This window comes from Equus quagga, chromosome 12 (genome assembly GCF_021613505.1).
Source record: "Equus quagga isolate Etosha38 chromosome 12, UCLA_HA_Equagga_1.0, whole genome shotgun sequence".
NCBI classification, from domain to species: domain Eukaryota; kingdom Metazoa; phylum Chordata; class Mammalia; order Perissodactyla; family Equidae; genus Equus; species Equus quagga.
Window position 1 is genome coordinate 31,282,238 of NC_060278.1, and position 6,000 is coordinate 31,288,237.

The 6,000-nt window shown below is 42.6% G+C and overlaps 1 pseudogene; it reads left to right on the forward strand.

Moving 5' to 3' along the window:
* The first annotated feature begins 8 nt into the window (after positions 1-8).
* Positions 9-5,771, forward strand: LOC124248146 (isopentenyl-diphosphate delta-isomerase 2-like; annotated as a pseudogene).
* Positions 5,772-6,000: the final 229 nt, after the last annotated feature.

The following is a 6,000-nucleotide window of genomic DNA, read 5'->3' on the forward strand; positions in this document are numbered from 1 at the left end:
TGGAGGACATGCCCCTGTTGTCAGACGTTCCTCCCAGTACCCTTGAAGAATCCCATAAGGTGTTGCTCAGGTGAGTGGACCACCCACTTGCTTCCAGCCCAACTCACTCTGCTCTAGGCTCCTGCTTCTCCTTAGGGTCCCAGGTCAGCCCTTTCCCCTGCCTAGCTTGGCACTGGCCTCCCTTGCTGAGGATGCTCTTAGCTTGTTCAAGGGTACCAGCTGCCTCCCACTCAGCTCACCTCTCATCTCACCTGTACCCAACCCCACTGCTCAGCCCAGCCCTGAGGTAAAGTCAGGGGTCATGGTGCAAGGTTCCAGGAGAGGTGCAGAAGGCCCCTCTCCTCCTTGACCGGCTGGCAGTCATTTTTTTCCCCCAGTTTTATTGAGATATAATTGGCATTTAACATTGTATTAGTTTAAGATATACAACATAATGATCTGATGTATGTGTATATTGTGAAACGATCACCACAGTAAGTCTAGTTAACATCCATCACTACTCATAGTTACCTATTTTTTTTTCTTGAGATGACAATGTTTAAGCTCTATTCTCTTAGCAACTTTCAAATATGCAATACAGTATTACTAACTATAGTCATTATGCTGTAGGTGAGATCCCCAGGACCTATTTATTTTGTAACTGGAGGTTTGTACCTTTGACCACCTTCACCCACTGTGCCCACCTCTCAACCCCGCCTCTGGCAACCACCAATCTGTTCTCTGTAGCTTTGAGTGTAGTTTTTTAGATTCCACCTACAAGAGAGATCATAGAGTATTTGTCTTTTTCTGTCTGGCTTATTTCACTTAGCATAATGCCCTCAAGGTCCATCCATGTTGTTGCAAATGGCATAATTTCCTTCTTTTCTATGTCTGAATAATATTCCATTTCAAATATATCACATTTTCTTTATCCACTCATCTGTCAATGGACACTTAGATTGTTTCTATACCTGCCTATTGTGAATAAAGCTGCAATGAACATGGAAGTGCAAATAGTTCTTCGAGATACCATTTTCATTTGCTTGGTTTATATACCCAGAAGTGGAATTGTTGGATCATACGATAGTTCCATTTTAAATTTTTTGAGGAACCTCACTCACCATAGTGACTGCAGCAATTTACATTCCCACAGTGCACAAGGGTTCCTTTTCTCCACATCCTTGCCAACACTTGTTATTTCTGGTCTTTCTGACAATACCCATTCTAACACATATGAGGCAATGTCTCTGTGGTTTTGATTGGCATTCCCCTGATGATTAATGATGTTGAGCTTCTTTTCATGTACCTGTTGGCCATCTGTATGTCTTCTTTGCAAAAATATCTATTCAGATCCTCTGCCCATTTTTAAATCAGATTGTTTTTTGGCTACTATTAGCTATCATTTCTTTATGACCTAAACTGAGCTGAATGTGTCAACTTTTCTGGATTTCTATGGTAATATATGTCTTCTCTTTATTATATAAAGGTGTATATTTGGTCAAATGTGTTGTTCAAATTCTCAGTAGTCTTATTTTTTTATCCTCTTGATTTGCACGTCTCTGAAAGAAATGAGTTAAATCTTTTACTATAATTATGAAATTATAAAATTTTCTTATATTGTAAACAGTTTCTCACACATGTTCAGCTCAACGTCATTTCTGATATAGGAGAACTCCGGAGACATGTCACTCCTCAAGGGTTCAGCTGAGGATGGCTGGCACATGCACATGAAGGGAAGAGCCAACTAAAGGATCAGAGGGAACGGTGCCCGGCACTCCTGCAGACTGCCTCCTGCCACTAGCCAGAATGGAAAGTGTCATGGTTCGTGCGGCAATGGGGAGATATTCAGAAGTGTCTAGCCTCAGTAGAATAATTAGTCTAGATTTAGGACTGCTTTAGTCTCACCTAACATCCTAAAAGCAATACCTGAAAGGATCAAACTTTCCAAACCATTCAACCACATCCCAGCTATAATCAAGTGAGAAATGTGTGCAGTCCAGTATCAGAATCCCAGTCATTTCATGCATAATCTTAGTTAATTTGATGCCAATCCATGAGGTAAAAACATAAATGTCATCACTCCCCTTGACTTCTGAAGATCAGTATGTATTTTTGTTAACCTGCCAATATTTGAGAATGTCTCAACCCAAAGAGAAGACAAACACATGTGCAGATGCACATGTACACACATGGCCAAAAGATATAAAAAGACACTCAGGCCCAGAAGTGGTCTTGGCATTCTATATTTTGATTTCAGAAATATTTGGCATACAGTGAACCCTAATCTGTAGGAATGGTGAGTGCATATATTTTTGTTTTCCAGTTACTCTCATTTTGGTCAAGGCTATTTTGTTTTTGCATTTTCCATCACTGCTTTCTTTTGGCAACTGGCCATAACCCATGTTCTCTCATTTCCTTCCTCATTATCCTAAGACAAATATTCCCCTCTTAACTGATACTGGGTATGTTAGGCCGCAAGCCCAGCTGGGCTAAGGTGGCAGGATATCGCACCGAGAGACCAAAGAAATGACCCGGAGACTGTGAACGAGACATACAGGTTTACTGGGTCCTACTTACAGGAGTGTCCAGTGGCAGCTGGCTGGACAGAAGTGTGCACCTGCAACCGCCCCCTGAGAGAAGTTTGCTTAAGTAAGCAGAGAAACAAAGGCTGCATGCTTGCCATAGGGCTGTCCTTGGTACGACCAGTGTTCCCAGGAACAGTAGCTCACATGGAGGGGCTCTGTCTTCCTGTAAGACTCGATGTTCTTCTCGTGGGATAAGGGGGGATCCAGGCTGGCCAGGCCCAGATCGTTACAAATCCCAGCAGCTGGGCTCCCTGCCCAGCAGGAAGCCAGAAGGACACATGGTTGCAATGGGCCTGGGGGCTTTTGCTGAGCAAGCAAGGCCCAGGCCCTACAGGGTAGCATTAGAATCTTGCATTTCTCTCATTCTCACATATTGCCTACAATGCTTCTTGGAACAAGACAAAGTTAAACATAAATAGAAAAAATAAAAGGAGATACAGACTGTGGTAATGATGAATGAAGTCCACAGAGGTGGGTTGTTTTTTTCTCACTTCTGTAGAGATGAGAACTTTATCCTTTTTATTCTCTACTTGTCAGCTTTCCAGTGTCAGAGATTTCCAAAACCCTTTGGTTTATGAGTCTGATTTACAGGGGTTTACTGATTGACAATAAACCTGCAGGACAATAAAAAGCAGAACAAGAACATGCCCTAAATTTCCAACGTAACTAAGAAGTGTACCCTAAATGATTAGCGTTTCTCCATATACGTTACACTACTTTGTGTAATTTGTGATATTCACAATGAAGGGACATGGCTATATGTTCTCTTTCATTGTTCATTTATTGGCAAATTTAGGGACAGTACCCACTGCTGACTAACCCTGTTTGCAGGTATGTCCGCCTAGGTCACCTTGATGAGTTCCAGACACTGCGGCTGGAGGAGAGTTGCACCATCACTGATGAGAATGATCAGGTCACTGGATACAAAACAAAGAGGAACTGCCACCTGATTGAAAAATTGAAAAGGGTAAGGCGGAAAGAGGTTCTTGTCTGTGTTCAGGATCTGTCACATCGGCTATTCCCAAACTTGCCAAGTGCACCGAGGAAGCATGTGAGAAAATGTCACTGAGCAGCAGACAGTTTACGTGTGTGGTGCTTCTCCCTTCATACAGCTTTGAAGAAAAGTCAGGACCATTATACCCTGACTGTGAGCTCTGTCCGTGTCAAGGGTCACCACAAGGCCAGAGCCTGAGAGGTCACTTGGCCCCACCAGGTTCTCCCTCTGCCCACCTGGTCAGCCCGTCACCGCAACAACTGTGGGTCCTGAGGCCCAGGTTTACACTTGGTCGGTTGGGTCCAAATCCTAGACCTGTGTTCCTGGTATGGATGCTCAGTTCTTTACCCTCCAGTTTCGTTTTTTATAAATAGGGGAAATAATAGTGCTGCCCTCAAAGTGAGGCCATGAGTACCAGATGAACAGACAAAGCGTATAGCACCTGGAGTATAATGCAACGAAGCCAAGGTGAGATGCTGCTGCTGTTCAAGTCCTGAGCTGAGTGAGAGAATGCGACGGGGCAGAGGGGACAGCTTCCATAGACTTCACATGCACAGCGGCTGTGTTTTAACCAACACACACCCACTCTGTAGGGCTGTTACACTGACACTTCAGCGTCATCCTGTTCAACCTGCAAGACCAGCTCCTCATACAGCAGAGATCTGACTATGTACATGTTTCCCGGTGAAGCTTGTCAGATGAAACCTAAAAGCCTGCTGACTTCTGACCTGTCCTGTGGGAGCACACGGAGGGTTGACTAGTCAGCAAACCCACCCAAAGCTCTCTCAGGAAATCTCAGTCCCACTCCAACAGACAATGGAAGGACACCACATTACCAGCATTGACAAACTGGAATTTTTTCAGGGAAGTGAGGAGACCCATTTGTCTCAGAAATGCAAATTTGGGGGCAGTGAAAAGATTTTGTAGTTCAAAGGAATTGAGACTTTAATGTGAATAATATTTGACCAAGATTTGAAAAGTTGAATTGATAATAAGGTGATAATTCAGAATTAAATCTATTTTATCCACTAAATGGGGATTAGGAAGGGAATTATCCTGTTTAGTTAAAAAAATTTCCAATAAAGTAGGCACTTTATCCATGCTTTCCAGGGTATTTCATTGGCTCCTGCTCTGGTCACTCCCTAAGCAATCCCGAAGATTGCTCTGGAAGAAAAAGATGCCTTGGGAGTGAGTAGGGCAGCCGTGAGACATCTGCAGGCTGGGCCGGGAATCCCTATGGAACAGGTACCCTGCATCTTGTCTTCTAAATCTTTCTACACAACTGTGTTAGTTACTCAAATTCTTACCTCCAATCAAAACTCCAGGAAAGAAAATAAACTTTGGGTGCAAATTTAGAAAATTGTGTGTGGATTTCTATGATGCATTCTCTGTTTTTACAACATGAGGATAGGTGAAAGCTAAGAATCTGAACATTGGTTGTTACTTAATAAGTGATGCTGAGTTAGATAAGAATCAGAGGTAGAGCCTTCTCATGAAACCTATGAAAACCCGATTCACAATCTATGAACACAGAAATCCCTTACATGGTATTTACAGATAAAATACGACTTTTGTTTATGAAATCAGGATGTATGTGCCCCACAGAAATATGCTTATCAGTTACTTATAGCACTTTTCATATTTCAATTGTGTCCATATAATTATCCCATTGGGTGCACAACAAAATGAATTTTCAAGGCTATAAAACTGTGCTTTCTTTAATTTGGTCTCCCCAGTGAAAAATGAGTGAGTGGCACTCAGTGGATGCACTGTATATATTTTTTGAATGAAAAAAAGAATGAATTTGAATTCTCTCTCCAACGTATTTTCCTTGTGTTTGAATTAACACAGATCAACTTTTGTCACAGCTTTCCATAAAGGATATAATTTTTATGACCCGAATTTACCACAAGAGTCCATTGAATAATGTCTGGCGGGACCATAAAATTGGCTATCTTCTGTTTGTGAGGAAAAACCTTATGGTGAACCTAGACACCAGGGGGGTCCAACATTACTGCTACATGACCTGGAAGGAGATGGGGGTCCTCCTGGACAGGGCAGCCTAGGAACAGGAGGAGGTCACCCCGTGGATTAAGACCATCACAAAGGGCTTTCTGTTCAAGTGGTGGGGTCATTTACTGGACGTCTCCCCATTTGTGGAGCCTGACAAAATTCACAAGAGAGAAGCTGTGGGAGGGGACTGTCCGAAGTAAGGGGTCACCCAACCCCATGATCTCAGCTCCTATTTCAGATTAAAACAGCACACATGCTGATGAAGGTGCACTACAGAAATCTAGTCATAAAATTTCTTTAATCACTTAGATTTAGCTTAAGAATCTCCTTCACAATTATACTCGAGAGCTCCCTTGTTTTCATCCATCTCTTAAAATGCTTCAGCTGCTTTCTATAGAAAACGTCATTTTTGTCCTAAAACTTTCCCTC